Genomic DNA, 11,584 nt, shown 5'->3' with positions numbered 1-11,584 from the left:
CTATATCTATATATATAAAAATGGATTTCTGTATGTCTGTCTGTCTGTCTAATTCTTATGGACTCGGAAACTACTGAACCGATCGACATTAAAAATTAGTATGTAGGGGTTTTTGGGAGCGGGGAAGGTTTCCATGATAGTTTGAGACCCCTCCCCCCTCTCTAAGGATGGGCTGCCATACAAATGAGATACAAATTTCTACATTACTCGTGAATTTGTGAAGCAAACGAAACCAAATTAGGTATATGGAGGTTTTAGGGCGTAATAAATATTTTCACGGTGGTTAGACACTCCATTCCCCTCTCTAAGGGAGGGCGGAGGCTGCCATACAAATGAAACACACATTTCTGCATTACTCGATAATTAATCAAGCAAACGGAACTAAATTTGGCATCTGGAGGTTTTATGGGGAAGAAACATTTCTAAGGTGGTTCGGAACTCCTCCCTCCTCTCCTAAAAGGGGGTGAGGATGACTGGTAGCTAGTTATCTATCTATATATATAAAAATGGATTTCTGTCTGTCTGTCTGATTCTTATGGACTCGGAAACTACTGAACCGATCAACATGAAAATTGGTATGTAGGGGTTTTTTGGGCCGAGGAAGGTTTTCGTGATAGTTCGAGACCCCTCCCCCTTGTGACTTTTTCCGGGGCTGCCATACAATTGAAACACAAATTTATGAATTACTCGAGCATTAATCAAGCAACCGAAACCAAATTTGGCATGTGCAGGTTTTAGGATACAATAAATATGGTGGTTAGACACTCCTCCCGCTTTCCAAGGGTGGGCTGTCATACAAATGAAACACAAACTTCTGCATAACTCGAGAACTAATCAAGCAGAATTTGGGATGTGAGGGTTTTTGGGTTTGGCGCTGGATTTTAATGTGATGAAACGCACTCCTACATCTTCTTTTATCTATACAAAAAAAGGATCGCCGGATGTGTTTATAAGAGCAGAACTCGAGGAAGGAATTGTCCGATTTAGGGCTGTCTTTATTCTATTATATTTTATGTATAAAACATTTATTCCGTGTAACGGAGAAACATGTTATTTGCAAGTGGTTTAAAAATCTTGAACGAGAATTGTGTTTGAAATAATCTGATATTATAATGATAATGATGAGTTTTGTTAGAAATAAGGTAAATGATTTTGGTTTGTCCGGAGGAAAATTTAATCATGGTTTGTCCACATTATTGAATGCTCTAATTCAGCGCACCTGTTTCAAATCAGGTTTTCGAATGTTTGAAACATATAAATAAAATTGTCTTTTTCATGATTTACAGTAGTTTTGTAGTATATTTTTACGGATCCACATGTTCTAAAAGATTGTTAAATCCACCTTTTATTGGTGTCAATGCGCCCCTCATTTGAGCTAACTATTAATCAATCACTAGATGATTATTTGGCACGTATTTAGACCTTTTCTAGATTATGAGACTTACAAATATCATGCTTGCACACCATTTGTATTAGATTTACATAGCTAAACAATGTAACTAACGCATTTCGATGACCTCAATTCTGATCATGAGTTGTCCGATTCATCAATGTCGTTTTGTCCATATGATTTCTATGGCAACCGCTTGGCGCGCTGCAGTTTGTTTATTGTGTCCTTCGCGCATAGCAGAAGTAGAGTTTCTCTGTGTGGAGTGTGTTGATGTGAATACTTTTAAAATGCCCAAGGAAAGGTAATATTATGAAGAAAGCCTAAATAATGAATGGATCAATATGATGACATAAAACTCAAGCAATGAGAAATGCAACATTCACTTGAAAATTTGATTATTTTCATTCAAAAATGGTGATTTATAAAACCGGACGAACCATGATCATTTCTTGGACCAACCATGATCAGAGCTGGACAAACCATGATCATAATTTCTTTTTGAGGAAAATCGTTAAAAACATAAAAATTTGAATAATTTCAACGCCTTATGGTAGTATTAGCAACTAGAGACTTGGGGCTTTTCAGCAAATCCAAACTCGTATTGATTATATTTTTTTTATGAAGAAAAAACGATTTGCATTTACTAGTTGCGTGAAAACACCCTAAATCGGACAAACCAAGATCATTTACCCTACTAGGAATTTTGTAGTAAAAGATAAATTCAACGGGGTCGAATAGAAAATCAATCAATAAACAGTTCTGCGATTGGACCCATGAACTTGCTCACAGTAAGAAAACGTGAATGTTTGAAGGTATTGATAACAAAAAACAAATTTTGGGCGGGACGAAGTTTGCCGGGTCAGCTAGTTATTGTATAAAATTGGAACCTTATTTTAAAAAATCTGTCAATTCTGTATTAAATCCCGAAAATCTGTAATCTCTATATACAGATTCGTGGTTTTAAAAAGTCTAAAAAATCTATATAAATACATATTATTCTGTAGATATGGTAAACCTGGTGAGATCTCGCATTATGCTCACACAAATAAACTTGAGCCTACAAACGAAACAGTAACAACAATTACTGGAACGCAGCATTTACCTGAATCTAATGTTTATCCGAATGATGAAGGAGAAAATCGGACAAATCAGGTTATGAGTTTAGTCGGATCTCCTGATAATAAATTAGATGAATAATAAATAAAATGAATACAACATGAGGAGCAACAAAAATACACATTAAAATGAAAAATTGTGATGAGGAAATTTAAAAATGATGCGGCAGATTTGTTTTTAGAAATTAGCGTAGGCGAAAGTAACATGTCGTCTTCGTTCGTTTCCGTGTTGCTATTGAAGGCTAAGAGATCGAAACGAACACGGGCTTTGGAATATGTTTCGAAAATGAATCAGGTAATTTTAATATGAAGATCATAAAGTATAGATGTCTTGAAAATGAAAAAAAGAATTGGCAAGGAAAAATATGAAAAAAATAAGTATTAACGACATCGAAGGAAACGAACTCATTCGTGGAATCCGAACAAATGAAGCGTTCAAGTTTTACCCAAAACGTGCGGTCCTTAATATGTTAATCAACTTTTTGTTTAATAACTCTGCCGCAAAAATGTTCTAATTTTAGTTTGATATAGGAACCGATAGATGGGGTTCTGACCTATCGTTCAAATTGTCAAATACAGCTAGGAATGTGTTTGCAACTAAGTTATGAACGAAAGAGAGTCGATGAAGAGACAATGTCATGTCACTTACACATCTTTCCTTCTGAGCCCCTCATTTATAATCAAAATTGCGCTGCGGTGGCGTTAATACGTCATAACAACCTTTTTTTTCCTTTTTAAACATGTTTTTCGTTCTAAATATTTGAATTGGATTTAACTAACGTAAATATATTAATTCAATAATTACAGAAAATTATTCCTTCTTTGACAAATGAGCTTCTCTGTCGGGTGGTGTGGTTTTAATTTATTATCATGATTAAGAACAAAGTTGAAACCTTCTTTCGAATATTTCATTCTTTCTCAATTGGGATAATGTATCAGTCGGGTGAACGTTCTATCCAGACAAATGGTGACCTTGTTATTATTGTTCTTTTATCTCCTTCCAACGCATTATCTGTCTTGTTTAACATGTTTTCTATGAAAATTATGGCGTTCAAACTTCAAGTACTAATATCACTCTTTAGCAAAAAATATTTGTTTTCAAATGGGAAAAGAAAAGATTATTATCCACCCATTTGAGCAAAAGTGTTACAAAAATCATACACCTAACTCATTTCTGAGGGATCGAAACGCACTGAAGATTCTCGGCAACGCAAATCCAAACTTTGGATGCAATCCTTCCTCGCGCGGTATGATTAATCAAACACCTGTTCGTTACGGTTATGCAAATTTAATTAAATGCTAATTTACTGCATTATTTATTATTCATTCGCTCGTTCATCTCAGCTCGGTGCGCGGTGGCTTGTCACAGTCGTCGTTAGCCCGACGTACCTTGCAATTACTTGCTAGAGCTTGGCATTCATGTTCTTTCTCTCTTCGCGCACTTGCAATGGGCCAGGTCCTGCAGATGCATGGGAGGGAAAAGGAGTGTGTGAGAGCAGTCCGCTGCAAAGTGTGAACAAACGGGGGCAAAACATTGCTGACGGCTGTAATTTAACAATGCAATCGAGACCCCGAGTGAGGGGGGGATGGTGGTGCCGGGTGGAGAGGATGAGCGGATCAGATCTCAACGAGTGGATGAGCTGTTGATGATCATCAGGCCTGACGACACGATCCCTGCGTTGTTGTGATTGTTGTACGCCCGGGTTTGATGGTGATGCATCGGGGCAGGTAATTAGGCATTGTATGCATGCATGTTTGGCTGAGGACGAGTGCGCAGACTTTGGTGAATTAATAGGAGCTACCTTGAGGTGGTGACTGTGTCGGCGGTACTAAGAGCTCCGGTTAATGTATGGTACGTTGTCAGATATTAATTTGATGAAGGAAACGCGAGAATAAATGAGCATCTATTTAAAACTGAATAATTAGCAGCATGAAGGATTAGATTGTGAAACTTCGAGTTGCTTGATGACATTTACCGATTATTTTTCCACGAAAGAATTTGGAACTGTAAATTGAGATTCAGTTTGTCACAAAGAATCCATTTTTTTGCGTTTTCTAAAATTTATGAATCATCTAAAGTATGAAAAAACTTCAGTTATGATTATACACAGACCGCCCATTACTTTGATTCTCTGAAACAAAGCGCATATTCCAATAATCAACACGAATATTTTTGATTTGGCTGAAACTTTGCCAACTTTTTCAGCACTAGGTACGATGCTATTTTATAGTATAAGCTTTTAAAATACTATCACGACTAAGTTTTGAAAAGGGGGCAAAAATTATGTTTTTTCAGAAAATAAACTATTGACCAAAATGTTGTCTCAGACATATAACGGGTACTGGCAGCTATATTGCCACCAACAATTTATTGTTTCGCTGCACTTGGAATATTATTTCAATATTTTACTTAGCTAAGAATCTTCTAAAGGTATCTGGCAATACTTTTTAGGCTGCAGAAAATGTACGATATTAATTTGGGAGTCATTTTCATGTATCAAAACCACGATTTTAAAGTGCCGGCAGAAAATTCTGTTTAAATTCGTTGAAAGTGCAACAAGTTGAAAAGTTTTTCACTGTAAACGTACTTTTTGGATCTACTGTGTAATTTAGTTTTTTTCAATAAAATAAATGGAGTATTTGATGAAAAAATCAAATTTTTATTTTTTCCTTTGAAACTCTATATAAAAAACAGTTTTTTTCGCTGCACTAGAAATATTGGTTTGATTTTTGCATAAATAAAGGCGCAATAAAGTGATGTATTTCTGGGAATAACGGGCCGTGGCAACTAAGTTAGCACCAATTTATTCAACTGTTTCAATGGTTATTTTTTTTCTCAAATGTAAAAATGTGTTATTCCTCATGTAGAGTAGTGCGGGGCACAGGTGCGCACCTGTGGTAACTTGTAACAAAAATAAATGCTTTATCATTACCAGCGGAAGAAGCATCATTACCAGAGAGTGTAAGTACCATCCAGTGGGGAGCAGGGTTGCCATAATAAAATCTGTGTTTTTGGTCTCAAAAAATCTTTTTATCTGTGTTTTTTCTCAGAAAATCTGTATCGAAATCTGTATGAACTCTTTGGGGTCGTTTGTCTGCTTTCAGCCACCACAGCAAAGTACTAATATTATAATTTATGCAACAATGTATCAGTTCACACTAAACGGATTTTAATGTCTTGCAAACTTATTCACAAACCAAAACGGTGCTACTATGAATAATAGATAACGGTACTCAGTATAAACAAAAGTTGTATTCCATGCACGAGGAAAGGATTAATGGAAAAATCCATGTATTGCGGCACTGTGTAGATGTAATGAGCATTGTTCTGTATGTTTAAACAGAAAGATAAAAGGCGAAAGATGCCAAACTAGTTATTTTTGTGATGCATGCGAAGGATATCATACGAAGAAGAATTATAGCAAATATTATTTTAAACATAAACATGAAAACAATGTTTAGTGAATACTTATTAGAATTTTACAAATCTTGTTCATCTTTCATAATCTCACAAAGTTATATTTCACTGCTTTTTCATGTAAAAATAATTACGATCAGTACGAGACAACTGTCGAAATTTAAGGGGGTATTCTAGTGTAGAGACACATTTTTTCGGGTGTTTTTTCGAACTCCGTAAAAATAAAACAAAGAATATTTTTACTATCCATTATATCATTATTTGTTCATCTATCTTTTCACAATAAAACAAAAATTGAACGGGGAAAAAGTATTCATAACTTTAATAGTTGAGAGCTGATGAAATGAGAAGGTTCAAAAAAAGTTGTGTCCTTCTGGTTATCTGAAACAAAAAAATCGAACAGATTCTGAATCAGTAAAGATGTCGCTATCGCATGAACCTCGGAACAGACAAAAACATGTTTTTTGGCAAAATGACGGCCGTTTGAAAAACAAAATGCCATATAAAACGTTTTTTCTTACGTTTCTCGATTTTTCAAAAAATAGTAAAATTTCAAAAATATTATTTTTTAGAGGTTCATGCGATAGATGCCTGCAGATTGTATCCATACGATTTCGACATTAATCGGTTTAGTAGAACTTCAGATATCGTGTATGCCAGTTTAAAAAAAACTAATTCCGAGAAAAACGCGTTTGAAGTTCATTGTTATGGCCGTAACAGGTTAGATATCACATCACTAATGGCTCTAACTCGGTAAATAATATGATTTTCGATAAGTCCTTCCTAGAGTATATTCTCGAATTCCTAAACTAAAGAAATATGAAGGAAAAAAAAATGATTTTTTTTTCGAATTTCTAGACTAGAATACTCCCTTAATTCGACCGTAAAGGGTTAAATTTATAAGTTCATTCTTGAAGCATAATCTTAGCTTTAGTATCATTGATTGGCATAGTTATTATGAATTTCACGATGTTGATGGTATCCACGTAAAAATTCGTATTCACTGTTTTTACACAGGTGGAAATATTAGGCTGTCAAAAAAGTCCTGCGGTATTTTTTTTGAATTTTCATTTGTTCATAAAATTAGTTACAATCATCTGTTTTAAGTCAAATATGCGCCGTTTTGTTCGATGACTTGTTCCCAACGAGATGCCAACTTCATAATACCCCTGTTATAGAAGCTCGCCTCCTTATTGGCAAAAAAATCGGATAGCCAATTTTCACAGGCCTCTTTTGTGGCTAACTTCTGACTACCTAGCTCGTTCGCCATGGACAAAAACAGGTGGTAGTCACTTGGTGCAAGGTCCGGACTATACGGCGGATGCAAACGAACCTCCCATCCGAGCTCCCGGAGCTTCTGGCGCGTCACCAAAGAAGTGTGTGGCCTGGCGTTGTCCTGATGGAAGACAATGCGGCCTCTGTTTATCAAAGATGACCTCTTCTTCATGAGTGCTACCTTCAAGCGGTCCAGTTGTTGGCAGTACAGGTCCGAATTGAGCGTTTGGCCATAGGGAAGCAGCTCATAACAGATTATTCCTTGACAATCCCACCAAACACACAGCAGAACCTTCCTGGCCGTTAATGAGTGCTTGGCCACCGTCTGAGCCGCTTCAGCGGGCTTCGACCACGACCGTTTGCGCTTCACGTTGTCGTAAGTGACCCACTTTTCATCGTCAGTCACCATCCGCTTCAGAAACGGGTCGATTTTGTTGCGATTCAGCAGCGATTCACATGCGTCGATACGGTCAAAGATGTTTTTTGCGTCAACGTGTGTGGCACCCATACATCGAGCTTCTTTGTGAATCCAAGCTTCTTCAAATGGTTAATAACGGTTTGATGACTTATCCCCAGCTCTTGGCCGATGCTACGGCTGCTACTATGCCGGTCTTTTTCGGCTAATTCAGCGATTTTGTCGCAATTTTCGACGACAGGCCTTCCGGAGCGTGGCGCATCTTCGACGACCTCTACACCAGAACGAAAACGTTGAAACCATCGTTGTGCGGTGGAAATGGAAACTGTATCGGGTCCATAAACTGCACAAATTTTATTGGCAGCTTGAGATGCATTTTTACCTTTGTCATAGTAGTACTGTAAAATATGTCGGATTTTCTCTTTATTTTGCTCCATATTTGCGACACTATAACTCACGAACGACTTAACCAAACAAAACACTGTCAAGGACTATATTATAGAAAGGTATAAAATACCTTTCCAACAAGCTATAGTATGATAGTATTGATACAATGAATACAACTAGAACTACGCGCTTACAACGACATCTCGCGGAAATACCGCAGGACTTTTTTGACAGCGTAATATATATATAACGCCATCCCTGTTATAGTGTTTTTTTGCAAAGTTCACGATCAAAGATATTTTGTTAATATATTTTTAGAATCTTAGAACGATTACCTAACATTTGGTTCCGGTTGAGCAATTGAATTAAAGGGCTATGCATAAAGTGTTGATTTATTTCATTATTTTGAGGTGGAAATAAATATAACACCACTTTGAAAATAAGTATTTATTCACTTTATTTCCAGTCTAAAATCGAAACAAATGTAATTAGTTAGAGGCGAATAAACTTCAAAGTTTAAAGCCTCTTCAAAACAAAGAAAGAAAGAAATGTAATTAGTAGTGTGTTGCTTCGCCTTTCTTCACAATAACCTCTTGCAGCCTCCTCGGCATAGACTGAATGAGGGATTTTACCGTGTTCGGAGTAATTTTAGCCCACTCGTTGATGATAGTTTTTTTCAGCTGTCCAGCAGTTTCAAATTTCTTGCCCTGTGAAAATACATTTGCTGACAAAATTCCCCAAAGATTCTCAATGGGATTTAAGTCCGGATTACACGGTGGCCAATCAAGAACAGGAATGTTATGGGCCGTTAGAAAGTTTTTGGTGTTACTTGCTGCATGACATGAAGCGTTATCTTGCTGAAAAATAGCATTTTCGTCCATAACGTCTTCCATAAAAGGAATCAAAACCTCCTCCAGCAGTTCGCAATACTTCTCGGAATTCATTCTTGTTGATATGAAGCAGATTGGAGTTTTCCCAGCGTCACTGATGCCTGCCCAAACCATTACGGTTCCTCCACCGAAGTTGCGAGATTCTCTTGTTGGTTTTTTCTTCCGTTTATCTTGCCAACAGTCAGCAGAACCGTCAGGACCGTCCAAATTAAACTTTTTCTCATCGCTGAAAACCACTCTAGACCACTCTTCATCCCAGAATTCAGTCGTGCCTTCTTATGCCGAGGAAGTAGTCGCGGTACAGGTACGGGTTTCCTGTACGAAAGGTTCGTGTCGGAGCTTAGAACTTGATGGATACAACGACTGGTTACTGGAATATTCATTTCAGCTTTTATTTTTGCTAATGCAAAAGCTAACATCAAAAATGATTGTGGCGTTATATATATTTCCACCAGTGTAGTAGGAAAAAGATGCACAGTGTTATATATTTATTATAAATCTAGCCGATGACGCAGACTTTTGCATCTTTCCGCCTAAGATTGAACATGAGAAAGCAGTACTACACGCTACATATGAATGATAAAATGACTCTCATTCATACTGATTCGAATGCATTGGAATAAAATTGATGAGTTGGGGGAAAAATTATTGTGATCAAGCCATAACTAATATTGTATCGTTATTTTGAAAAATCTGTAAATCTGTATGAAAACCAAAAAAATCTGTAATCTGTATCTACAGATTCTTGGTTTCAAAAAGTCTGGAAAATCTGTATAAATACAGATTATTCTGTAGATATGGTAACCCTGGTGGGGAGTAGAGGGGTGCTATATGATGTTTTATGGGTGAAGATGAGTGGGTGTTATGGTCGAACATGCCACGTGAAAATTTTAGGGAGGGGGAGACTGACAATATAAGATATCTGAAAATGTCCAGCATTTGAAACAGAATTCGTTTTTATTAACAAATTAGCTGATCCGGCGAACTTCGTCCCACCCACAATTGATATATTGATATAAATCATTTCGGACACTCAAGTAACCATAGATATTATTTGTATGTACATAATCTATACTCGCGGTACATAATTTCTTTTTTGACATATAAACCTCATGCAGACTAAGAAGCATCAATCCTGATACTGAATGTTTTAATCCGTTTCTCCGTTCTTGAGTTAAATCGTGAGGAATGAACATAAACTAATTTTCATTAATATAGATCAAGTTTATAAATAAATAGTTACGATTACTTGATTTATTTGAAACTCATTGTTGAAAAAAACAATATTTATTCGAAGTTCATTGTGAAAACATAAACATAAACGAAACAAAACCGTTATTGAATTGAATGCATGGTGAAAATAAGAACATTTTTCATTTGAAATTCATTTTGAATTATTCTTAAGCAATTGTTTATTTTTCTTCCCATCTTATATTTCGGTTCTGAGGATTCCGACGCTTTGCCTTGGAGCGCTCTTGCTTCGTTGTGCTGTTGTGGGGTTCGAAGAGACAACATTTTATATTTTTTTTCAGAGCAAAACTCTGGTGTGAACCTTTGCCCCGCAGCCACTGCGCACCTTTGCCCCTTAAGCAATTTTTGAACTAATCGAATTTTTAAAAAAGCTCTTGAACTTTTTCACAATGCGAATACGTACTATCATGTACTATAGGATTAAGGTTTTCTTGACAGTGTAGTTTCAAGCTTTCCAGTTATTTTAGGTAAGTTAATCGTCATCTCCAAAACTGAAAAAAATCGATCAAAACATCGCAAAACTCTTCTAACTCATAACTTTTTGTCACTTTCATGAAATGTATCTTGATTTTATGTTTGAGCTGCTGGTGTAATAGTGTATCAAACGAATGCACGGCCCGTTAAAGGGTTATTTGAGCGGTTTTGGAAAAAGTACACACTTTTTTACCGAAAAAAACTTAAAATACTTTTTTTCAAATAACACTGAAATAAAAATTAATTTAAAAATTGAAATTAATTTTTTTTTGTCAAAAACGTATTTTTTTAATTAAAAAAAAATGTAAATAGTCCTTACAATTTCCAACAAGTCACCCACACATTGGAAGATGAGTACTTTTAAAAAGAAAAAAAAATTCTAACAACAACTTTTCCATGTTTTCTTTGAAAAAATAAATAAATAAAATAACAACTAATCCTAATTTTGTTCAATGTCAAGATAGCGATATAGTTATATTCGACATAGATTTAGATCTAATTATAAACTTTTGTCGCAGACGTCAACTTTCTATCTTTTATAGTTTCTGGAATGTATAGCATTTTTGCATAGAGACTCCTGAAAAAATAATGTTTGAATAGTAATATGTTGGTGTGTAAATACACGCGTTTGACATGTTCTTAACGTATTTCTAAATAGTTGCGGATTATGTCAATCACGATAAAGTCACGGGATGTCGTGGAATGCTATAAACAGAAGAATACTGATTTTATTGAAAAAAGTATGAAGCTCCCAAATTGTTCATATTTTCGTCTCATCGAAAAGTAGTGGACAATTATCAAGCGTAAATTGAAGAAGTGTGGCAAAACAATCAAAACGCCATCTGATATGGAAAAAAAGATGTGTAGAAAATGAAAAAGCGAAAAGTTCAAAAGTTCATCAGAAGAGCAGAAGATTTTTTTTTGTATTTTTTCCCTTAACCCTTTCACGACCACGGGGACGCCGATGTC

Source organism: Toxorhynchites rutilus, chromosome 3 (genome assembly GCF_029784135.1).
Source record: "Toxorhynchites rutilus septentrionalis strain SRP chromosome 3, ASM2978413v1, whole genome shotgun sequence".
NCBI lineage: Eukaryota > Metazoa > Arthropoda > Insecta > Diptera > Culicidae > Toxorhynchites > Toxorhynchites rutilus.
Note: the sequence above shows the minus strand (reverse complement) of the source record.